General features: G+C 44.2%; 1 pseudogene; it reads left to right on the forward strand.

Moving 5' to 3' along the window:
* Positions 1–7,770: 7,770 nt before the first annotated feature.
* LOC142159450 (uncharacterized) lies at positions 7,771–25,079 on the forward strand (annotated as a pseudogene).
* The last annotated feature ends 1,431 nt before the right edge of the window (positions 25,080–26,510 follow it).

Raw genomic sequence — 26,510 nt, forward strand, 5'->3', positions numbered from 1 at the left:
CCATGTTAATATAGTGTGTGTGGGCGCAGTATTTTAATATAATATGTGAGGGAAGGGAGGATCTTAATATAGTGTGGGATTTAGGCTATTTAACGGTGGAGTGTAGGTGGGGGCTAATTATTTAAGGCTAGGTGACGGAACCTTTAATTTAATGCTGCGGTGGTTTGGGGCTATTAATTGAACATGGGGCTGATTTTGGGGAGGGTGCTGTTTCTTAAATGTGAATATGAATTATTTAATGCCGGGGATGGTTGAGGAAAATAGCTATATTTATTCAACGTTAATGCTATTTCATTTTTGCTGGGACTGTTTGGAGGTAGGGAAATAGGTTTTGAGTAAATGGGTATACTGTTAATTTAATGTTTAATGTTGGGGCTAGTTGGAGGGAAATAGGTCTACTTATTAAATGTGAATATTATTATTGTTGGGAATCGAGGGAGACCTAATTATAAAACGTGAGTGCTATCCATTTAACAAAGAGGCTGGTTGGAGTTTTCTAAATCTTGTGTACCCATTGTTTTTTCAAAATAGGGCAGCCAACATTCCAGGATCAAGACAAGCTGGAACTGAGCTAACAAAACCAGCTGCCACAAGTGGTGAAAGTGAAAAGAACAGGTAGGAGAGAGCAGAACAGCCAACTGTTCTGAATCTGGCGGGGCAGTCCTGAATTTGTCTGTCTCGCTTAGTAAGGATTTAGTTAGACTGCAAGCACAGTTGGGAGGTATGTCGCGTTTCACAGCGCACTGCTTGTGAAGGCAGAGCTGTGTGCATCTAACAATTGTGCACACAGTATTGCATGTATATTTGTCTAAAATGATAACCATGTTACATAATAGAGGCCCTGCTGTCTTAAAAACCCTGGGCCCCCCTGAGCCGTAATCCAGCTCTAGTTAGGGAAAGGGAGCTGATAGCTCCTCCCGGTCCTTGGACAGGACACAGCCTGCAGAGAAAGTTGAGGAGCTATTTGGTAATCTTGTGAGACAAAGAGCTTCCCTGCTCACTCTACAGGAAGTTCCCACCCTAATGGATGTCAGCACCATCAGAAGCTTAGATAAGTACAGTGGGCTGGGGGTGTCATAATGTGGCTGGAAGGGCGTGATAAATGTAATGTTTTCTTACAATATATGTATCAATGCCCCATGTTGACCACACCCCCAGCACAATGTGGTCACACCCTTTTCAGCGGCGCCACTGTGAGGCGGCACACAGTTTATTTGCTACTCGTCTATAAAGGGGGGCCTCAAAAGTTCACTGTACCCGGGCCCCAAATTTCTCTTGCCAGGCCTGTACATATCATTATCTGATACTGGTAAGCCCTATGCTGCAAATAGAGAGTCAAACTGCTCGTAATACATTTGGATCTCACAGGACACCATATAACAATGACCTTTGCAAAAAATACTTTAATATTATTATTATCTGGACTAGAGGTGGGCCTGTGTGCTTTAAATGCCAGGGCTGATTTTTAGTTCCAGTCCGGCCCTGGTGGCTATGAACAATCAACTGGGTGTTTATTTGGGGGGAAGTAAATAGGTAAGATTTAAACAGGGAGATATTCTGGATTGCAAAAGTGGGACATAGGGGAAGATAATACTCAAAGGCAACAGTACAGTAATGACATACATGCAAGATGGCCCCTACACGTGTCATTCACTGGCACCTAAACTCTCCCACATCCCACTCACGCACATTGTGAAAAATATAAAGCAACAATGATTTATTCACAGTCCTGGCAATATTAACATATTTAAGAGAAAAAAAGGAGAAAGAGAACTGTTATAACGGAGTGCACTAAATCTTCATTATATGTCACTTAGCAAAAGTCGTTAGAGCCCCTATAGAATGTTAAATCAACCCTTTATTTCTTATAACTGAAATAATTGGATAAAAATCAGCAAAATATAAGTGAATAAAGTGTAAAATAGTGTCAAAAGTGATATAAAAACTGTAAAAATATTAAAAACTGTGTGTGGTTCCTTATTATCCAATATTAGATTACTCGTAGTACTTGTGGTGAATCAATCTGAGGAAGTTGATATCAATTGCAATTAAGGAGTCAAAAGTAATACTTTCATGTTAAAGCTCAGTTCAGAATAAAAAGTTGAACCATATGCGGTTGTGGGATAATCAGTTGATGCTTAGGATATAGAGCCATATAATGTCGATGCCTCCTTGTGCTTTAGCTAACAAAATGAATTGTCCGCTATAGTATATGCAGGTTCCTACATACTATTAGTGGCAGGGAGTGAATTGTTATTTGCCTATAGATATCTAATTCTCGGGGTTTGGGCATGTGCTACTAAAATGCTCTCAGTAAATCCCATGCTTTTTGCGATTCGTGCTCTATTCGAGATTACAAAAGGAGGAAAAACACACAACTTAGATGCCAACACGTGTTTTGCTGTGCTAGGCTTTTTCGAGGCAAATCCGTCCGTGATCAGAGTGGAATTTTAAACTGTCCATGGCCATTCAGCAAGCTCACATACAAAAGTTGGGTGTGGATTTAAGGTGGGTGTCATAGTTAACCCTTTATGTTTCATTAACAAAGCGTCTAATTAGAAAATATCATTCTTAAAATAATGAAAAATATTGCATTGGAACGCAAAAGATAAATTCGCAAATAGATGGATAAAAGCGTTGTGTTAAATTTCCCCAAATTAGGAGGTTTTTAATATACGTTCATCTTGTAATCCGCTAAAATTGTAGTATTGAACTGTGATATTCTGATCCGCTGTGCAAATAACTAAATATCATAACACTATACCTACATATAATTTATGTGATATTATATGCATATAGCTATTTAAAGGGGGAAAATAGCTATGAGAAAATGAGGAAATGTAGCTGTTCTTCCTGGTAATTCTCTATAAGAGATAAGTCCAAAATTTAATAATATGCTGTAACTAATATCACTCGATCCTTTGGAAATGTTTGAGCTTAAGTGTGCCATGATTGTAAGAATGAATCCCCCTTAACATTTCACTTCTCGTTATCATTATAACGAAATACACAGGTATAAAAGTGATTAAAAAATTTACGATAAGTGGGGGAATTTCATATCCATAAATTAAGTGTTATAACTTGTTACAATTCGATAATATATATTAAACCTAGCAAAGGCTATTTTTATTATATGTATAATTAATACAGGATGTGAATAACATGTTACTAGTGATAAACATAAACTATTTTTATATTGTGCATAATAAAATGTGAGCTGTAGCATAGTGAGTGTAACTACGAATATCTTAATACCTTGGATTAGTAGTTTGCTATACTGAATACGTGAATTAAAGACATGCTGAAAATTAAATAATAAATAATAGAACTGGAGAGGTGACAAGTGAACTCGGTTGTTGTAATAATGTGGATAAATTGAAAAGTGTGAAATAAAAAATAATAAAATAATAATACTGGGTGGTAATTATCTCGTGTAAGTGAAAAAAATGTTAATACAATGTGAAAATAAAAAATATATATTTTTGTGAAGGTGATTAAGTATTAAAGTAGAAGATTACTTATGTGTGTGCCGTATGTGAGATCTAAAGTATAGATTAATATGAATCAAATCGCTTATGTTTATATTAATTATACCAATATACACCAAACCATACATGAAATAAAAAAAATTAATTTAGGAGCGAGTAAGTCATGAAGCATTGTCCTCATTAGTGTAATTTAACATAAACAAATTAATACCTAAATAAAAATTAATATGAAAGAAAAAATAGCTTGGGTCATAGTTGTAATATAAGATATCAATTGTCTCCATCAGTCACTAACTGTCACGGACTTACCTGATCCCCGCCGCTCCGTCCAGCCGCACTTCCGCATTCAGGACCATGTGACCACAACCCTAGAGGCGGGGATTTTGAATCCCCTTCAGTATAAAAACCTCACTCTGACACTCGCTGAGTGTCAGAGCAACACTTACCTGTTCCTGGCTCCTGCTCTTCGTGGATTGCAGTGTCTTCCAGTTTCCAGTGTCTTCCTGTGTGCTGATCTCTGCCTGTTTGACTTCCCTGGCTCTCCTTTCCCTGTGTACCGACCTGGCTTGCTGACCATTCTCCTATTCTTGTGACCCTTGTACCGAACCTGGCTTGTTGACTCCGAGTTGCCTTCTGATTCTGCCTGACTCCATTCCTGTGTACCGAATCGGCTTGTTTGACTCCACTACCACCGCTTCACTCCGCTGTACTACATCTTGAGGCGAACCTGGGGACCGTGACCTGCGACTCCTGGCAGCGAAGCCCACCCCGCCTTGCGGCGGTTCTTGGTGAACACCGGGGAGATCGTTAGACTCCGCACCTCAGGTAAGCCAGTGCTATCAAGATTAGTAATATAGTATCCAGAATCTGTTACACTAACTCACACCTGATAGCAGTCCGCCCGGCAGTAAACTCTCTTTCTTTCAGACCACCAGGTAATTTACTGTTGTATTAGTAAGTACCATAGAAATCCACTCAGTCACATCATATTCAATTGCATTTCTGTGATAAGGTATCAATATAATGGCAAAATGACCTGGATTAGTAAGTAACAATAACCAATGGGATAAGTGTCTGTAACCGCGAACTGTCACCTGCCCATCCACAGTGGTCATGAATTCTGCAATGCAGAGACAGCCACGTCGTTGTGTTCAATCGAAAATTTTATGGAAATTTCCATAAAGTGGAAAAAGTCCACTTAGATTGCAAACCTATTGGACATTTCTGCTTCAAATTAAAAAATATAATTCAAACAGTAGATCATAAAAAGAATGTAAAATTATTATTTTAGCTTAAGCCCTTAGGGCTGATTGTATCCAAAAGAAATATTTACTGGGATTCTTTCTTTAGCAATTATTTTTTTTAGATCACCACCTCTTAACCCTAGAGGGATCTTTTCAATTGGAAAGGTATTCAGGATTACAGTCATGTTCCTTGTGAAAATGTTTAGCGACACTAGTTAGTTGTTTCATCTTAAGAATAGCAGCTCTTGCATTCTGTATGTTGCAAATAACTTCAAATAATCTTTGTTTTAATGGTCTGCTTGTCATGCCTATATACTTCAGATCGCATGTGCATGACAGGCAGTATACAACTCCTGGGGGTAAATGTATCAAGCTCCGTTTTTTTCAGAGATTAAAAATCATGGCAAATCGCTGGTGCTAACCCGTGATTTTAGTCCCCAAGTTGCGAGATGTATTAAGCTGTGATTTTTTACTCTGATCTTCAATATCACTAGTCATCTCTCGTGATTTGCTGGGAATTCAAATATGGCCGTGTTTAGCCAATTCTCCCGTGTTTAGCTAACTCTCCTATGTTTAGGTTAAAATTGCCATAGACAACACGCTGCTTCCTAGCTGCAAGATTAGTAAACACATCACTGTTACACTGCCTGCTGTCATGGGAATTCCCCATAGACTATAAATAGAGCTCGCAGCTCTATTATACTCATTCGATTCTGGCTGCTTGTACACTGTACAAGCAGAAGTCACGTAGTTTGTTTACTTGTTTTTTTTTTGGTTTTTTTTTTAACAAGCATGTTCCGGTTTTGAATTTACAAATATGGGGATCTATGTGACCCGAAGATCAGAAGATTTAATTCAAGCATGGACATTTGGAATACAAATATTTTGGGACATGGTTTACAAGCATTTTTGGATTAAAAACTGCTGATAAAAGAAGACATTGCATTGGTGAGTATATGGGGTTTTATTATTTTTAATAAATTGATGTGATATTAAAGAGGGTGGGTTATGTATTTATTGTTTTTTTATTTGTATTACATTTTGTATTGTTAAACAAAGTGTTGTGTTTTTTTTTAGCATTTTGCTTTGTGAAACTACAGGTCACAGCCATCCATGGATGTCAGGCCATTTTGGCACTTGTAGTTCTCCAAGTGCCAGCATGATCTTCATGGTCATCTTAACAACATTATGGGCCCCCGGGCAAAGCAGTGCACTGGGGCCCCTACATATATATATATATATATATATATATATATATATATATATAGATATAGATGTATAGAGATACAGATATAGATATATAGAGATAGAGATAGATGTACTTGCTCAGTTACCCTTGAAGGTTTTTTTTGCAAGTTTTTTCTTTTGCAGAATTATTTATTCTCATTAAGAGCCCTGCCCCTGGGGCCCCCTTTCCCGTGGGGCCCTCGGGCACCTGCCAATCATGCCCAATGGAAAACATGGCCCTGATGATCTTTCTGCCATGGGTATGCTGGTGCTTGTAGTAATACAAATATCAGCATGCCCAGACTGTTAAGGGCAGCCTGGCATGGCTGGGACATGTAGTTCCACAAAACAAAATGGCATCTGTTTGTTTTTTATAACTTTAATCATCATTATTACCCTACACCTACCGCTCAGGGTTGTAGGAAGAGCCCTAGTGCTTTCAGCACTGGGCTGGTTATTCATAGAGGGGGGGGGCACTCATTTTTTTTGCGGACCCCGCTCCCTAGGAAATCCAGCCCAATGCTGAACAGCCTGGGGTTGGTTTGTCATTATGGCAGGGGGGGGGCCTGCTGTATGTCCCCCTGCTATAGTGCCAACCACCCCGGCTGCTTTGTCTAGTGCTGGTTGCATGAAAAGCAGGGGGACACCATGAATTTTTTTTTCCAATTTTTGTGCAGCAAGCAGTAAGCTGGCAGCACTAGGGTTAATAGTGGTAGGACAGGGGGACCGCATGCATTTTGTTTTCAACATTTATCTATTTTTAAACTTTTGACAGCCGCCGGGACCTGCAGCTGTATAGACAGACCAGTGTAACAGTGATATGTTTACTAATATCACAGCTGGGAAGCAACGTGTTGTATCTAGTGATTTTTTACAGCAAACTCGGTCGAGTTTGCTTAATCGCTGCTTCATGCAATTGAAGACGTTTATAGCTAGAGTGGCAAACAGTCGGGACTTTGATCTCTAGTGATTTTTGAAATAGCGATTTTGAAAGAAACATATCTCTGGTGATTTTACATCAAATCTTCTTGGGAGCAGGATGGAGTAATGTTTTTCTATTCATTTTTGGGTGGATTTATATTTTTTTAATTAAATTGTGGATATTTTCATCTTCAACTCAACAGCTCGTTTTTCAAATATGGAAGATTAACTGCAGTTACGTCTCGTATGGATGAATTCTCGTTGCAGGCAAGTGTGAGCTGTTGACGTGTAAGATACTGTTGGTGGCAGTAGGTTTCCTGTGTATGTCTGTTGTGATCACATTATATTCAAAAATGGATTTTTAAAAGTCAATCACTGACATCGATTTCAAATTAATGTCATTGATATTTAACCCTGCTGTTCTGTTAGGGTTATTTGACCCGAAACAAAATTTTCTTAGGTGTCAGTTTGTTATTTATGTAATTATAGCAAATAGTTGTTATGATCAAAAAAAATATATATATATATTTTTTTTTTTCAAGTTATGAGTAGTTAGTACTAATGTACTGTTTGGGTCAATATGACCCAATGTGAATATTATACTAGTGAGTCACCGTAAATGTTTTGAAACACATTACTTCAACAATAAAAATTCAGAAAATTAGAAATACAGTGTCAGTTCATTGGTTTACATTTGGATTATGTTATCTTTTCACCTTTTCACAAATTTATTCACAAGTTTCAACAAGTCTCAGCAAGTCCACATGTTGAGTCAGATACTCATGCTGAACTTCAAGTGTTTGCAAGTCTTCTTTTGATTTTCTCATTTGACTATAACTACATGGAATGACTCATATTTAGTTGGAGATTGATCTGTGTACAATATCATTATGGCCAAACGAAAACCTTTCACTGATGCTGAGCTTCAAGAATTTGGGGAATCTTCTGATAGCGAAGATGTATCTGAGGAAGAAAATCATACAAGTGATGATTCCGACAATGGGAATGACATTGTAAATGAACCTGTTGCTACAACTCCATATGTTTTTTCAAAAAATGAACAAATAATAATGGAACTTGATCCTCCCCGACATCCTGCTGGTAGGCTCTCTACATGCAATGTTATCACGGAAATTCCTGGTGTAACAAGATATCCTACAGCAAGAATCCATGACATGGAAAGTGAATTCAAAGTTATATTTAGTTCCATCGAAATGAGATCATAAAATACACAAATATTGAAGGACACCGTGTTTATGGTGAAAAGTGGTAAAACTTAGAAAATATTATGTTTCAAGCTTATGTTGGACTATGATTATTGGCTGGAGTGTACAAAATCTCACGGTGAAGCAACAAAAAGCTTGTAAGATTGTGAAACTGGTCTCAATATTTTTCCGATCAAACATGTAATTTGACATGTTCTGTAAAATCTTGCGAGTGGTTTGTTTTGACGACAAATCTACCCGTTATTAAAGAAGGCCCATAGACAAGCTTACTGCTGTAAGAGAAATATTGGAAAAATGGGTTGAAGTTCTTCCAAAATTATTTAACCCTTTTGAAAATGTAACAGTAGGTGAACAATTAGTTGGATTTTGAGGGCGCTGCCCTTTCAAGCAGTACATTCCCTCCAAGCCAGCAAAATATGGTGTAAAAATCTGGGGGTAAATGTATCAACCTCCGGTTTTGTCAACTCCCGCGAGTTCGGCAAGTTGACAGCTTAAATTTAAAGTGGCGCTGCCTTGTAAAGGGAAGTTTCCCTTTACAAGGCAGCGCCGCTTTAAATTTAAGCTGTCAACTCGCCGAACTCCCGCGAGTTGACAAAACCGGACAATAATACATTTACCCCCTGGACTTTGTGTGATACTACAACATCATATGTTCTGAAATCGCAAGTGTATACCAGAAAAGAGCCAGGAGCAAAACCAGAAAAAAATCAAGGGATGAGAGTTGTGGCAGGCCTCACATGTGAACTGAATGGGCCCAATCTTACATGCAACAACTTTTTCACCTCGTATAATTTGGCACAACTTATGCTCAAGTGAAACATAACCCTACTTGGTATATTGAGAAAAAATAAACCGGAACTACCTTGGCAAGTCACAAATAAGCAGATGCATAGTTACTCTTTTTATTTCACAATGGTAGTGACTTATGTTCCAAAGAAAAAGAAAAATGTCCTTCTTTTGAGCACCTTACATGAAGACAAACAAGTAATTGATAGGCCAGACAAGAAACCAAATATAATTTTCAACTATAACACGACAAAACGTGCAGTGGATACCTTATTGTCACTCACCGGACTGTGAGGGCCGCTTCTCGTTGTCACAGATTTAGGGTATTTGCTTACTGATTTTTGCACTACTCACCCAAGAGGTGCGGAGTCTAACGTGTTCCTGGTTTTCACCAGGGACCCCCGCAAGGAAGTGTGGTCTTAGCTGCGGGAACACGCAGGTCGCGGTCCTCTAAGGGAGTAATCAGTGAAGCAGTAGATGAAAGCGGTGTCGTACAGGCCCAGTCCAAACCGTGAATTCGGGAGATGTCCAAGGGATAGTTCAAAGCCGTAGTCAGGGAAGCCGGGTCGAGGTCAGAAGCACAGGAGGAAGAATCAAATATCAAGCCGAGGTCAAGTTCACAGGGAGCACAGAACAGGGGTAGTCAGTAACAAGCCGGGTAATACACAGGAAGCGCTGGAAACGGTACACAGGAACGCTGGAGCTAGGATGAGACCTAATACTCTGGCACTCTCCATGTGCCAGAGTGAGGTTTATATACAGGTGCAGACCAATCACTGGCGGTGGTGACGCTAAACACCACCGCCGGAGTTACTAGGAAGCGTTCCGTTGCCTAGCAACGGAACGCGCGACCGCTGACCCGGAAGTACGCTCGGTTGCCTGGCAACCGAGCGCTCAGTCACAGAAGCAGACGTCCGTCTCTGTGCGGCAGGCATAGCACGGAGACGGCGTCTGACAGTACCTCCTCCCCTACTTTGTTGGATAGATCTTTGTTTGAAGAACTGTTTCAATAACCGTGGGGCGTGGAGATCTTCTTTTTGCACCCAGGATCTCTCTTCTAGCCCAAAGCCTTTCCAATGTACTAAGAATTGGTGTCGTCCATGAAGGATACGGGAATCCAGGATACGACTAACTTCAAATTCTTCACCTTCCGTAGTACGTACAGGAGCTGGACGATGAGGTGACTGATGAAATTTATTGAGTACAAGTGGTTTGAGAAGGGAGATATGAAAGACATTGTGGATCTTCAGGGAAGAGGGTAACTGGAGTCTGTAGGTTACTGCATTGATCACATGTGTTATGGAAAAGGGACCAATATAACGGGGAGCCAATTTTTGAGAAGGTACTCTTAACTTAAGGTTACGTGTGGATAACCATACTTTGTCGTGAACCTGTAAAAGAGGGACCAGTCTCCAATGGCGGTCTGCTGCTTGCTTATAGCGTAGGGAAGTCTCTTGGAGTCTAGCTTTTGTGTTAGACCAAATCTGAGAAAGGTTCCGCATGACATCCTCCACTGCGGGGACTGACAAGGAACTTTGGCTGGAAAAATCTGGGAGGGTGGGTTGGGAACCATAAACAATAAAAAATGGAGAGGCACCAGTAGACTCGTGATGATGGATATTGTGAGAAAACTCCGCCCAGGGTAAGAGATTAGCCCATTCTGCTTGATTATCTGAAGAAAAACATCGTAAGAAGACTTCGAGATCTTGGTTAACCCGCTCTGTTTGACCATTGGTTTGTGGATGATAACCTGATGAAAACTTGAGGTCAGACCCAAGTATTTTACAAAAGGCCCTCCAGAATTTGGAAACGAATTGCACTCCACGGTCAGAGATGATCTCACGAGGACATCCATGAAGTCTAAATATTTCTTTAATGAAGATAGAAGCTAACTGAGAAGCAGATGGTAGAGCAGACAAAGGTACAAAGTGGGCCATTTTAGAAAATCTGTCCACAACAACCCAAATAGTGGTGTATCCATTGCTGGGGGGAAGGTCTGTGATGAAATCCATGGATATGCTTTGCCAAGGGAAATCTGGAATGGGAAGTGGTTGAAGGAGTCCAGAAGGGGCCATTCTGGGGTTCTTACAACGGGCACATGTATCACAAGAAGCCACAAAACTTCGTACATCTGAATGTAGTGTCGGCCACCAATATCTCTGACGAAGAAATTCAAGAGTTTTCTTAACACCAGCGTGTCCTGCCAATTTAGAGGAATGCGCTCAGCGGAGGGCTTTAATTCGCAAATTAGGCTCTAAGAAGGAACAGCCCCTTGGGGGTGTCTTGGCCGTGGTTTTGGTAAGGGCGATAACCCTGGTAGGATTTAGAATGGGTAGAGGTTCCGAGGAAGTACAGAGATCCGTGTTGTCAAAAGATCGAGATAGAGCATCAGCTCGGATGTTCTTGGATCCTGGGTGGTAGGTCAGGATGATATCAAAACGTGCGAAGAACGATGCCCATCGAGCTTGGCGTGGATTAAGGCATCGAGCCTCGCTAACATAAAGCAGGTTTTTATGATCGGTAAGAACCGTTACTGGATGACGTGAACCTTCAAGTAAGTGTCGCCACTCCTCTAGGGCAGCCTTGATAGCTAGTAACTCTTTGTCACCAATTCCATAATTCTTCTCGTGGGATAAAAATTTTTTGGAAAAGAACCCGCAAGGTAAATGAGAACCGTTTTTGGATTTTTGGAAGAGTACTGCCCCCACACCTATAGCAGAGGCGTCAACCTCTAGAAAAAAGGGTTCAGATTGATCCGGTTGAGACAGGGCTGGAGCGGATGAAAAGGCCTGTTTCAGGAGATTAAATGCCTTTAGGGCTTCTGGAGACCAATTCCTGGGGTTGGCTGATTTTCGTGTCAGCGCTGTTATAGGTGCAATAATGGAGGAGAACCCTTTAACAAATTGTCTGTAATAATTGGCGAATCCAATAAACCTTTGGATGGCCTTGGTGCCCTGGGGAAGAGGCCAGTTGGTAATGGCAGACACCTTTAGTGGGTCCATGCTTAATCCTGCTCCGGAAACAATGTACCCAAGGAAAGAGATTTGTTCCACTTCAAAGATACATTTTTCTAATTTGCAGAAGAGTTGATTAGCTCGTAATCGGAGTAAGACTTCCTTCACATGGTGTCGATGGGAGGCAATGTCTTGGGAAAAGATTAGAATGTCGTCCAAATAGACAACGACGAAGTGATATAAACAGTCTTGGAAGATTTCATTAACGAAGGATTGAAATACTGCGGGGGCGTTACTAAGCCCGAATGGCATGACTAGATATTCGAAATGTCCGTCCCGCGTGTTAAACGCTGTCTTCCACTCGTCTCCTTGACGTATCCGTACTAAATTGTATGCCCCTCTGAGATCTAGTTTGGTAAAGATGCGGGCTCCACTAATCTTGTCGAAAAAGGTCCATAATAAGGGGTAATGGATAACGGTTCTTGACAGTAATTTTATTTAGATGCCGATAATCAATACACGGGCGTAAGGATCCGTCTTTCTTCTTAACAAAGAAAAATCCTGCTCCGGCTGGAGAAGATGATTTTCTAATGAACCCTCGGGCTAAGTTTTCAGATATGTATTGTGACATAGCTTGGGTCTCTGGTAAGGACAGGAGATACGTCCTACCGCGGGGAATTTGTTTTCCCGGGATTAATTCAATCGGACAGTCCCACGGGCGATGGGGTGGAAGAATCTCTGATCTTTGTTTGGAGAAGACGTCCTTAAAGGCTAAATAGACCGAAGGTAATGTACAGGTTTTAGAATTCGTCTGAGTATGACAGACTTGAAAGCGGTGTGAGGGAATACATTGCTTATGACACTGCGGGCCCCAGGAAATTACCTCCGCACGAATCCAGTCAAATTGAGGAGAATGGTTCCGGAGCCAAGGAAGGCCCAGTATCAGTGGGTTAATAGACTGTGGTAATACTAGGAATTGGATCCACTCTTGATGTAAGGCTCCTACCAACAATTGAACCGCACTCGTAATGCTGGAGATGACACCGTTGCTGACACGGTTACCATCCACGGCAGTGAGGGTAAGCGGTTGGGGCAGATCTTGAATGGTTAACTGGAGCTCTGAAGCAAGAGAGGCCGAAATAAAGTTTCCTGCGGCACCGGAGTCCACGAAGGCAGAGATTAGTTGGGGTCCTTTAGTAGTCAAGAGCTGGACAGGCATGAGAAACTCGAGATTGGAGGTGGAGTAGGGAGTGGAAACGGTGACTCCTAAGGCGGCCTCCCTCTTACCGTCTAGGAGGAGGCGTTTCCCGGTCTCTTGGGACAGAGACTTAGAACATGACCAGACTCCCCACAATATAGACATAATCTCTGCTTGAACCGTCTCTCGCGTTCTTCAGACGTTAGTTTAGAGCGGCCAAGCTGCATAGGTTCTTCAGTGGAAGATATTGGGTTTTGAAATTGGGGAGCCAAACGGGGAGTCCGTCTTGTAGAGGACCTTTCTGAACTTCTCTCTCTGAAACGCAGATCGATCCTGATACATAATGAAACGAGGGCGTCCAACTCCGAGGGGAGTTCTCTGGTAGCCAATTCGTCCTTAATTCGATCGGTAAGACCCTGCCAGAAGGAAGCAATGAGGGCTTCGTTGTTCCATCGAAGCTCAGAGGAGAGAGTCCGAAATTGTACGGCATACTGCCCGACAGACAAAGAACCTTGTCGCAGGTTCAATAGGCTAGATGCGGCAGAAGAGACTCTGCCCGGTTCGTCGAAGACCTTCCTGAACATGTCAATAAAGGCTGCGGAGTCCTCCAGCAAAGGGTCATTGTGCTCCCATAACGGGGATGCCCAGGCCAGGGCTTGCCCACTAAGTAGCGAAATTATGAAGGCTACCTTGGTACGTTCCGAGGAGAATGCTGTAGAGTTACACTCGAAGTGAATAGCACACTGGTTAAGGAACCCTCTACATCTTTTTGGATCCCCGTCAAACTTATCGGGGGAAGGTATTCTTAGTCCAGTAGTGGCGGCTGGAGGGGCAGCAGGAGCCGCAGGGGACACTGCAGAGCGAGAAGGAGCCGCAGATGGTTCCGTAGGAGGGGTTTGTCCTGTCCGTAGAGAGTCCAGGCGGGATAGGATTCCCTGCACACACTGGAGTAAACGAGCCTGGTCCGCCTCCTGTTGTTCCACTCGGCGGCCCAGGTGGATAATGAGGTCCCGAGTTGTAGGTTCACCTTTTCCATCTGACGTCATGGCCAGAGTATACTGTCACAGATTTAGGGTATTTGCTTACTGATTTTTGCACTACTCACCCAAGAGGTGCGGAGTCTAACGTGTTCCTGGTTTTCACCAGGGACCCCCGCAAGGAAGTGTGGTCTTAGCTGCGGGAACACTCAGGTCGCGGTCCTCTAAGGGAGTAATCAGTGAAGCAGTAGATGAAAGCGGTGTCGTACAGGCCCAGTCCAAACCGTGAATTCGGGAGATGTCCAAGGGATAGTTCAAAGCCGTAGTCAGGGAAGCCGGGTCGAGGTCAGAAGCACAGGAGGAAGAATCAAATATCAAGCCGAGGTCAAGTTCACAGGGAGCACAGAACAGGGGTAGTCAGTAACAAGCCGGGTAATACACAGGAAGCGCTGGAAACGGTACACAGGAACGCTGGAGCTAGGATGAGACCTAATACTCTGGCACTCTCCATGTGCCAGAGTGAGGTTTATATACAGGTGCAGACCAATCACTGGCGGTGGTGACGCTAAACACCACCGCCGGAGTTACTAGGAAGCGTTCCGTTGCCTAGCAACGGAACGCGCGACCGCTGACCCGGAAGTACGCTCGGTTGCCTGGCAACCGAGCGCTCAGTCACAGAAGCAGACGTCCGTCTCTGTGCGGCAGGCATAGCACGGAGACGGCGTCTGACACTCGTGTGTTTAGGAACCGTGGCCGTCCACCATCCTAAGGGTCTGCGCATGTGCAGCCCTTTCAAACCTTCAGTACCTGTTGCTTTTAGTTAATTGGCTGATCAGGCAACACTCCCTATTTAAAGCACCTGTGGTCTATACCTCGTGGCCTGATCTTGGAGTCTCATTCCCCATGAGCCTCTGAAGGTGTTCCTGTGTTTCCTCGTGTATTCAGCTCCTGCTGATTCCTGTTGTTCGTTTGTGGTTTACAGACCACTTCAACTCTCCTGTGTTCATCGTGACTGCACCAGCTGATTCCTATCCGCTGCCTCCGTGCTTCTACAGTATCCTGTTCACTTCAACTCTCCTGTGTTCATCGTGACTGCACCAGCTGATTCCTATCCGTTGCCTCCGTGCTTCTACAGTATCCTGTTCACTTCAACTCTCCTGTGTTCATCGTGACTGCACCAGCTGATTCCTATCCGCTGCCTCTGTGCTTCTACAGTATCCTGCTCACTTCAACTCTCCTGTGTTCATCGTGACTGCACCAGCTGATTCCTATCCGCTGCCTCCGTGCTTCTACAGAGTCCTGCTCATCTCAACTCTCCAGTGTTCATCGTGTCTGCAGCCAGCTGATTCCTATCCGCTGTCTCCGTGCTGCTACAGTGTTCCAGCTCATTTCAACTCGCCTGTCTTCATCGGGTCAGCGCTCCGCTGCTTTCATCTCAGCTACTGGTTATCAGACCGCCTCAACTCTCCGGTGTTCTCCAGGTGTCCAGTTCCATATACTACTGCTTCCTGAGTATTGCCTTGTTCTTGCTGGTCTACCTATCGTGCGCTGCACCAAGTTGGTTACCGCTTCCATCTTCCAGTGGTCTCTCCTCCTGCCGGCCTTCAGCCGCTCAGGTATCCCTGCACGTCTCTCTGACAGCCTGCTCTCCTGAACCGCGGTATGCATACTTCTCATTGACTGTGCTTGTGTATTGCATATCTAGCTGGACTGAGTTTGTTCTCCTCCGGAGTTCCTATCCTCTGAGACTATTGCTATCATTTGACTGTGTTTCCTATTTGCCTGGATAGTTATTGTGACTCTGTATATTTGTGCAGTGCTGCTCAGTTATTATTATATTGTGCATATCATCGTGGGATCAAGTTCTGTGTGCCCGTGTATACTCTGCATTGCATTCATCTCCTCGTGCTCCTCCTCTCATATATATTGCAGTGGTATAACTTGCTAGATGCAGACCACTGTCTCCTGTTCCCTGTGACACCAGTTTCAAGTATCCTCTCACATAGCAGTGGTACAACTTGCTAATGCAGACCACTGACTCCCCTGATACCTTCACCTGGATTCCATTCCTTCACCTAGACAGCGGTACAACTTGCTATACGCAGACCGCTGACTCTCACCACCTCCTCGTTACTCCTGGACATTCCTCCTCACTATAGCAGTGGTACAACTTGCTATCCGCAGACCACTGACTACCCTCACCTTTCCTTGTCCATCTAGTTCCTTGTGTACAGTTATCTACCTATTACCAGTGCTGCTAGTCATAGACTTTTCTCGAGCATTCTCTTACCATCTGCTGTCTCCTGTTGTCACTCACCGGACCGTGAGTGCCTCTTCCCGGACATTTAGGAACCGTGGCCGTCCACCATCCTGAGGGTCTGCGCATGCGCAGCCCTTTTCTATACTTCAGTGTATACCCCTTTAACTTAATTGGCAGATCAGGCAACCTCCCTATATTAAGCACCTGTGGTCACTACCACGTTGCCTGATCTTGGAGTCTCATTCCTCATGAGTCTCTGAAGGTGTTCCTGTATTACTTGTGTATTCAGTGCTGCTGATTCCTGTGGTTTCCAAACCACTTCTACTACTGTGGTTCCATACCACTTCTACCATCAACTTTATCATCATGACTGTTTGCTGATTCCTATCCGCTGCCTCCGTGCACTACAGTCTTCTACACCACTTCAACGTTATTTTATATCAATGTGACTGTTTGCTCATTGCTATCCGTTGCCTCCGTGCACTCCAGCTTTTACCTCACTCACCTGCTTCTCATCAAGTCTGTTTGCTGATTTCTATCCGCTGCCTCTGTGCACTACAGTCTCCTGCTTGCAACTCGCCTGTGTTCAACATCGTGACTGCCAGCTGACTACTATCCGCTGCCTCTGTGCACTACAGTCTCCTGCTTGCAACTCGCCTGTGTTTAACATCGTGACTGCCAGCTGACTACTATCCGCTGCCTCTGTGCACTACAGTCTCCTGCTTGCAACTCGCCTGTGTTCAACATCGTGACTGCCAGCTGATTACTATCCGCTGCCTCCGTGCACTACACTCTCATCTCATCTTTGCTGTGACTTCCTCGAGACTGCCGCTTTTCATTACCATCTGCTACACTTCGTGATCTACAGCTCCGGCCCTGCGCTGCACTCCTGTTTCCCATCGCTGTTGGTTCCTGTGGTTGCTACTGGTTACCTCCGTGTGCCGCCGAGTCCTGCCGCTGTGGTCAGCGCTATCGTCCATCTCCTGCTGATCCACTCTCCACGCCTTCACGTGTTCCACTGGCCTCTACCCTCCTGTCAGCATTGGATTTGTATCTCTTCTACTACCCTCTGCTGGATCATCTCCATTCTCCTGGGTTTCCTATGAGTCCAGTTCCACGTGTTGCTGACTCCTGTGGATTCGTGTCCCTGTCGGTCTACTCACCTGTGCGCTGCACCTGCTAGACCGCTGCTTCTCCTATCCAGGGACTTCCTATCCAGTCGGCCTCCAGCCGCTCAGGTACCGCTGCAATCCCATCTGACTGCTACTGCTGAACCACGGTATGCATACTTCTCATTGACTGTGCTGTGTATTGCATATCTTGCTGGACTGTGTTTGGTTCTCTCTGGAGTCTGCTATCCGCTGAGTCTATTGCCATCATTGACTGTGTTATCATTGTGCTGGACTACTTCAAGAGACTTTCTAGATTGCAGACCTGATCAGTCATTTACATATATATATACCTATATTGTGCATATTACTGTGGATCGTGTATAAGGTGCCTGTGTATATCCTGTGTTGCAGTCTTTCCCCGTGCACCTCCTCACTTATATATGCAGTGGTACAACTTGCTGATGTCAGACCACTGATCCCTGTTTCCGGTATCACCTGTTCCATTATCCTCTCACAGAGCAGTGGTACAACTTGCTACCGCAGACCACTGACTACCTGGATACCTCCACTTGGATTCCATTCCTTCACTCAGACAGCGGTACAACTTGCTACCCGCAGACCGCTGACTCTCATCACCTCCTTGTTTCTGTTGGACATTCCACCTCACTATAGCAGTGGTACAACTTGCTATCGCAGACCACTGACTACCTTCACGTGTCCTTGTCCATACAGTTCCTTGTGTATCATTACCTCATTATTACCAGTGTTGCTAGTCATAGACTTTCCTGAGCATCTCATCGGCCATCATTTCATGTTCCGTGATCACCCAGCTACCAGAGTACCCTATTACCATCTACATTGCTCTGGTAAGCCTACCATCTGGTGATCCCTGGGTAAAGACTCCTAGTGCCCGTGACAGTAAGATCAGGCCATGACAGACCCAGATGTGGAACCTACCGCCAAAGAGATGCTGCAACATCTGGTTAGCCGTGTGGAGCAACAGGATGCCCGCCAACAGCTGTTACTTCAGTGTTATCAGTCATTAACCTCCCAAGGTACATCTGGACAGACTGTGACAGCTACTACTGAAGCTCCTGTGCTTTCCTCCGTTTCCCCATTGCCATCCCAGGTGTCTATAGCTTCCACGCTTCACCTGCCTACTCCGTCAAAGTACGATGGAGACCCCAAAACTTGTAGGGGTTTCCTTAACCAATGTTCAGTCCATTTTGAGCTCCAACCTCAAAATTTTTCTACCCATCGTTCCAGAGTGGCCTATCTTATCTCTTTGTTTTCAGGACAAGCCCTGGCTTGGGCCTCCCCTCTGTGGGAGAGGAACGATCCAATATTACAAGATAGTGCCAAATTCATTTCTACATTCCGAAGTGTGTTCGATGAACCAGGTCGTGTGACCTCCGCTGCTTCCAGCATCCTCCGTCTGCGACAAGGATCTCATACTGTAGGCCAGTACGTCATTCAATTTAGGATCTTAGCCTCTGAACTTCAGTGGAACACTGAAGCCCTAGTTGCCGCCTTCTGGCAGGGGCTTTCCGATAAAATTAAAGATGCACTGACTACCCAAGAGCTTCCTTCGTCACTTGAAGATTTGATCTCTCTATGCCATCGGGTTGATATGAGATTTCGTGAAAGAGAGGCTGAGAAAACGACTTCTGCTAAAGCACCTTTTCGCTCTAACCCTCAATTTCGTCCAGTGTCACCCGCTGTGATTCCCATGGAGATTGGACGTTCCAAGTTATCTTCTGAGGAGAGGAAACGAAGAGTCAAGAATAGACTCTGTATCTATTGTGCTGATTCCACTCATGTCCTCAGCTCCTGCCCTAAGAGATCGGGAAATGCCAGGCCCTAACTAGTTCTGGAGAGGTGAAGTTAGGGTCCCTGGAGTCCTCTCCATCGTCTATGAAATCTAAAGTCTGCGCTTTTGATGTGACTATTTCCTTTGCTACCAAGACCTTTGAGTCACAGGCATTGATTGATTCCGGAGCAGCAGGAAATTTTATTTCCAAATCGTTAGTTAATCAATGGTCTCTACCAATGATTACCTTAAAAACTCCCATTACTGTGACGGCTATCGATGGATCACGTCTCATCAACGGTCTCATCACCCAGAGTACGTCTCCAGTAACCCTTCAGATTGGTGCTCTGCATCATGAAGAGATATCGTTTTTAATTCTTCCTGTTACGACAAGTCCGATTGTCCTAGGCCTTCCATGGCTTCAGTGTCATTCTCCCCAGATTGACTGGCGCACCCCTCAAGTCACGTCTTGGGGGCCTGAATGTCACCATCATTGCCTTTCCCAAGTCATTCCTCTCAAGGTACAGCAAGCTTCCATTTCAGCTATTTCACCGGGACTCCCTCCTCAATATGCTTCATTTACCGATGTTTTTGATAAAGCTCAGTCTGAACGTCTTCCTCCTCATCGTTCTTGGGATTGTCCGATTGATCTTCTTCCTGGCAAGACTCCTCCCAGAGGCCGGGTCTATCCACTCTCGTTACCTGAAACTCAAGCTACATCTGAATATATACGGGAGAACCTCCAGCGTGGGTTCATTCGACCTTCCACCTCGCCCGCTGGAGCTGGGTTCTTCTTTGTCAAAAAGAAGGATGGATCATTACGCCCTTGTATAGATTTTCGTGGACTCAATGCCATTACTATCAAGAACCGGTATCCCATTCCGTTGATCACTGAGCTATTTGACCGCATTAAGGGAGCCCGTATTTTTACTAAGTTGGATCTTCGTGGTGCTTACAATTTAATCAGAATCCGTTCCGGTGACGAATGGAAGACGGCGTTTAACACCAGAGACGGGCATTACGAATATCTGGTAATGCCTTTCGGGCTATGTAATGCCCCCGCTGTTTTTCAGGGCTTCATCAATGAGATTTTTCGGGACTTATTATATGTATGTGTCGTCGTCTACCTGGACGACATATTGATTTTTTCACAGGACCTGCCTTCTCACCACCAACATGTGGCAGAAGTCCTCTCCAGGCTACGGAAAAATTCATTGTTCTGTAAATTAGAAAAATGTTCATTCGAATTACCCCAGATCCCATTCTTGGGGTATATTGTTTCCGGAGTTGGTCTGAAGATGGATCCTGACAAAGTAAATGCTGTACTACATTGGCCCCAGCCAACTACTCTTCGTGCCATCCAGCGTTTTTTAGGTTTTGCCAATTACTATAGACGCTTCATTCAAGACTTTTCTTCCATTGCATCTCCTATTGTGGCCCTGACTCGTAAAGGGGCTAATCCTAAGCAATGGTCTACTGAGGCTATTCAAGCCTTTCAAACATTAAAAGAGTCCTTCTCTTCGGCTCCAATCCTTCGTCAGCCTGATGTGACACTCCCTTTTTTCCTAGAAGTAGATGCCTCTAATGTGGGCTTAGGAGCTATTCTCTCCCAACGCTCGGAACAGCAAAAATTCCACCCTTGTGCCTTCTATTCTCGGGGTCTCCTACCCGCAGAGAAGAATTATACCATCGGAGACAAGGAATTACTGGCTATCAAAGCCGCATTAGAGGAATGGAGATACTTGTTGGAGGGAGCTCGCCATCCGGTGACGATCTTCACGGATCATAAGAACTTGTCATATCTCCAGTCTGCCCAATGCTTGAACCCTCGTCAAGCAAGATGGTCTCTTTTCTTTTCCCGTTTTGAATTAATAATTACCTTCAAACCAGCTGCCAAGAACAAAAAAGCTGATGCCTTATCTAGAGCCTTTGCTACGTCCTCTGATATAGAAGAGGTTTCCAACCATACCATTCTAGACCCCAAATGTATCTCACTGGCTGCTTCATCCACCAAAACGCTACCATTTGGGAAGACCCTCGTGCCTCCTACTCTAAGGAGGAAAATCCTTTCGTGGTTCCATGCCTCTCGTTTTTCTGGACACGCCGGTGAACACAAGACTTTTGAGATCCTCTCTCGAAGTTACTGGTGGCCTTCAATGAGGAGAGACGTCAAAGAGTTCATTGCTTCCTGTGAATTATGTTCGCAATTCAAATCCTCCCGCAGAACCCCAGCAGGGTTGCTGCGACCACTACCCATTCCGTCCAAACCATGGACCCATATTAGTATGGATTTCGTTACTGACTTACCACCTAGTAAGAACCATAACACTATTTGGGTCGTAGTGGACAGATTTTCGAAGATGGCTCATTTCATCCCTCTGTCTGGTTTGCCTTCCTCGTCTATCCTGGCTGAACATTTCATTAAAGAGATCTTCCGTATCCATGGATGTCCATCTGAGATTGTGTCTGATAGAGGAGTACAATTCGTGTCCAGATTCTGGCGAGCCCTTTGTAAAACCTTGGGCATACGATTAGCACTCTCATCTTCTTACCATCCACAATCCAATGGACAAACCGAACGTGTCAATCAAGATCTTGAGACTTTTATAAGGATATTTTCATCAGCCAATCAAGACAACTGGGTAGAGTTACTCCCTTGGGCTGAGTTCGCCCATAACAACATGTACCATGAGTCATCATCCAAAACTCCATTCTTTGTGGTCTACGGTCACCATCCGTCTTTTCCGGAATTTCCTGCCCTCCCGCCCACCCAAGTTCCTGCGGTGGAGACTGTTTGTCAGACCTTTAAAAATATCTGGTCTCAGGTTAGAACCTGTTTGAAGAAGACATCTGTCAAATATAAATCTTTCGCTGATAAGAAGAGGCGGGCTATTCCACCACTAAAAATTGGAGATCGTGTCTGGTTATCCACAAAAAATATTCGTTTGAAGGTTCCATCCATGAAATTCGCCCCTCGTTTTATTGGTCCATATAGGATCATTCAAGTTATCAATCCAGTATGTGTGAAACTCCTTCTTCCTAAGAGTCTTCGGATTTCTAATGCCTTCCATGTATCTTTGCTCAAACCTCTTATTATCAACCGTTTTTCAACTCCTCCCTCAGCTCCGCAGCCAGTTCAAGTCCATCAGGAGGAGGATTTTGAGATTACCGAGGTACTAGATGCAAAAATTTCGCGAGGAGTCCTCCACTTCCTCGTTCATTGGAAGGGCTTTGGTCCTGAGGAGCGCTCTTGGATCAAAGCTGAAGATCTTAATGCTCCTGCCCTTTTGAAGAGGTTTTACTCCAAAAATCCGGACAAGCCCGGTTCCAGGCGTTCTGTGCCCACCTTTAAAAGGGGGGGTACTGTCACTCACCGGACCGTGAGTGCCTCTTCCCGGACATTTAGGAACCGTGGCCGTCCACCATCCTGAGGGTCTGCGCATGCGCAGCCCTTTTCTATACTTCAGTGTATACCCCTTTAACTTAATTGGCAGATCAGGCAACCTCCCTATATTAAGCACCTGTGGTCACTACCACGTTGCCTGATCTTGGAGTCTCATTCCTCATGAGTCTCTGAAGGTGTTCCTGTATTACTTGTGTATTCAGTGCTGCTGATTCCTGTGGTTTCCAAACCACTTCTACTACTGTGGTTCCATACCACTTCTACCATCAACTTTATCATCATGACTGTTTGCTGATTCCTATCCGCTGCCTCCGTGCACTACAGTCTTCTACACCACTTCAACGTTATTTTATATCAATGTGACTGTTTGCTCATTGCTATCCGTTGCCTCCGTGCACTCCAGCTTTTACCTCACTCACCTGCTTCTCATCAAGTCTGTTTGCTGATTTCTATCCGCTGCCTCTGTGCACTACAGTCTCCTGCTTGCAACTCGCCTGTGTTCAACATCGTGACTGCCAGCTGACTACTATCCGCTGCCTCTGTGCACTACAGTCTCCTGCTTGCAACTCGCCTGTGTTTAACATCGTGACTGCCAGCTGACTACTATCCGCTGCCTCTGTGCACTACAGTCTCCTGCTTGCAACTCGCCTGTGTTCAACATCGTGACTGCCAGCTGATTACTATCCGCTGCCTCCGTGCACTACACTCTCATCTCATCTTTGCTGTGACTTCCTCGAGACTGCCGCTTTTCATTACCATCTGCTACACTTCGTGATCTACAGCTCCGGCCCTGCGCTGCACTCCTGTTTCCCATCGCTGTTGGTTCCTGTGGTTGCTACTGGTTACCTCCGTGTGCCGCCGAGTCCTGCCGCTGTGGTCAGCGCTATCGTCCATCTCCTGCTGATCCACTCTCCACGCCTTCACGTGTTCCACTGGCCTCTACCCTCCTGTCAGCATTGGATTTGTATCTCTTCTACTACCCTCTGCTGGATCATCTCCATTCTCCTGGGTTTCCTATGAGTCCAGTTCCACGTGTTGCTGACTCCTGTGGATTCGTGTCCCTGTCGGTCTACTCACCTGTGCGCTGCACCTGCTAGACCGCTGCTTCTCCTATCCAGGGACTTCCTATCCAGTCGGCCTCCAGCCGCTCAGGTACCGCTGCAATCCCATCTGACTGCTACTGCTGAACCACGGTATGCATACTTCTCATTGACTGTGCTGTGTATTGCATATCTTGCTGGACTGTGTTTGGTTCTCTCTGGAGTCTGCTATCCGCTGAGTCTATTGCCATCATTGACTGTGTTATCATTGTGCTGGACTACTTCAAGAGACTTTCTAGATTGCAGACCTGATCAGTCATTTACATATATATATACCTATATTGTGCATATTACTGTGGATCGTGTATAAGGTGCCTGTGTATATCCTGTGTTGCAGTCTTTCCCCGTGCACCTCCTCACTTATATATGCAGTGGTACAACTTGCTGATGTCAGACCACTGATCCCTGTTTCCGGTATCACCTGTTCCATTATCCTCTCACAGAGCAGTGGTACAACTTGCTACCGCAGACCACTGACTACCTGGATACCTCCACTTGGATTCCATTCCTTCACTCAGACAGCGGTACAACTTGCTACCCGCAGACCGCTGACTCTCATCACCTCCTTGTTTCTGTTGGACATTCCACCTCACTATAGCAGTGGTACAACTTGCTATCGCAGACCACTGACTACCTTCACGTGTCCTTGTCCATACAGTTCCTTGTGTATCATTACCTCATTATTACCAGTGTTGCTAGTCATAGACTTTCCTGAGCATCTCATCGGCCATCATTTCATGTTCCGTGATCACCCAGCTACCAGAGTACCCTATTACCATCTACATTGCTCTGGTAAGCCTACCATCTGGTGATCCCTGAGTAAAGACTCCTAGTGCCCGTGACACCTGTTCCGTGGTCATCCCGCTACCAGAGTACCATATTACCAACTATACTGCTCTGGTAAGTCCATCATCTGGTGATACCTGGGTAAAGACTCCTAGTGCCCGTGACACTTATATCAACTTGTGAACATGTACACTTGCAAACGGAAAACAAACCGATGGCCACTGATAATATTTTATAATATCAGTGATATCAGTGCATACAATGCCTTTGTCCTATGGACTTCCAGAAACCCTAACTGGAACAATAAGAAACTTACAAAGAGGAGAATATTTAAAAAAACATTCATCAAGACCCACATGTCCTCAAGACAATATATGCCATGGACAGTAGTGAAGAATATACAATCAACTACTCATGATTCTCAACCAGGAACTTCTGCGGGAAATGTTACAGCGATCAAACGTGCCAGATGCAAATTTTGTCCATCCAAAAATGATAATAAAACAACCATGACATCTTTCAAGTGCAATAAACATGTTTATAAATCCCATGTAACATATTATTGCCCAAATTGTGCAAAGCAGTAAATACCTATGTAAAACAACTACAAAAATGTATTTTTTTGTTTGTTTTGGTTTGTTCATCTGAATGTTTATTTACTCTAATAAAAGTTTGGAGAATATCCCTTTTTTGAATATTAATGAAAAGCGTAATTTTATAATATGGGTCATATTGACCCGAACAGTACATGAGTATAGTAGACCCAAGCAGAACAGAAGGGTTAAAGACAATATGAATTCAGCAAAACCATCCTCTGTTCCTTCCCAAATAATTTGAGCCATGTGCTTACAAATTTTGTGTAATGTTCATTTTCGGGGGTGAAAACGACTTTGTGCTCCCTCAAACATAAATTGGCGTAGGTGGGAGCACAGGTCGTTCTCATTGCTGTTCCCCTCATTTATAAATAGTAGTTCTGGTTCAACACAAAATTATTTTTGGTTAACACAGATTCCAGTAGACTCAGAATAAAATGATTATGCTCGCTTCTTGTCTTCATCTGTAGGAAGTAATTTACTACTTGGAATCCAATATTGTGTTTGATGCTTGTGTATAGTGACTCCACATCAACAACCACTCTATATGTAGATCTTGTACTTTTCCCAATACATCCATTGTATCACGAACATATGATGACTGCAAATTCCCATAGATAACTGTCCACATATACACTTGCCTTTTCCGTAAGATTGTCAATTCTGGAAACAATCGGTCACCCAGGGTTTTTTTTTTCATCTTTGTGAATTTTATGGAGTATATAAAAAGTCGCTGTTTTTGGGTTCTCAACCCATAGAAATTCATACTCATTCTTACTAGTAATTCCTCTATCTTGTGTATTTTGAATTAGCCTTTTATATAATATACATTAAAATATCTGAAAGATTAACTAGTTTAAGTTGTTGCATTTGTAGAATCTTTGGTGACCTGGGCTACTTAACTTGGGTATCTTTAGGTGTAACTTGCATTAGATCTCTGATACTTGGACTGTCTCTATATCTCTGATAGGTAACACCATCTCTGATTGAGATATATATATATATATTAATGTTAGGAGGTCTAACTTGTGAAATTGGAGGTATAGTTGTCAGACGCTGTCTCCGTGCTATGCCTGCCGCACAGAGACGGACGTCTGCTTCTGTGACAGAGTGCTCGGTTGCCAGGCAACCGAGCGTACTTCCGGGTCAGCGGTCGCGCGTTCGGTTGCTAGGCAACGGAACGCTTCCTAGTAACTCCGGCGGTGGTGTTTAGCGTCACCACCGCCAGTGATTGGACTGCACCTGTATAAAAGCCTCACTCTGGCACATGGAGAGTGCCAGAGTATTAGGTCTCATCCTAGCTCCAGCGTTCCTGTGTACCGTTTCCAGCGCTTCCTGTGTATTACCCGGCTTGTTACTTACTACCCCTGTTCTGTGCTCCCTGTGAACTTGACCTCGGCTTGATATTTGACTCTTCCTCCTGTG

Source organism: Mixophyes fleayi, chromosome 5 (assembly GCF_038048845.1).
Source record: "Mixophyes fleayi isolate aMixFle1 chromosome 5, aMixFle1.hap1, whole genome shotgun sequence".
NCBI classification, from domain to species: domain Eukaryota; kingdom Metazoa; phylum Chordata; class Amphibia; order Anura; family Limnodynastidae; genus Mixophyes; species Mixophyes fleayi.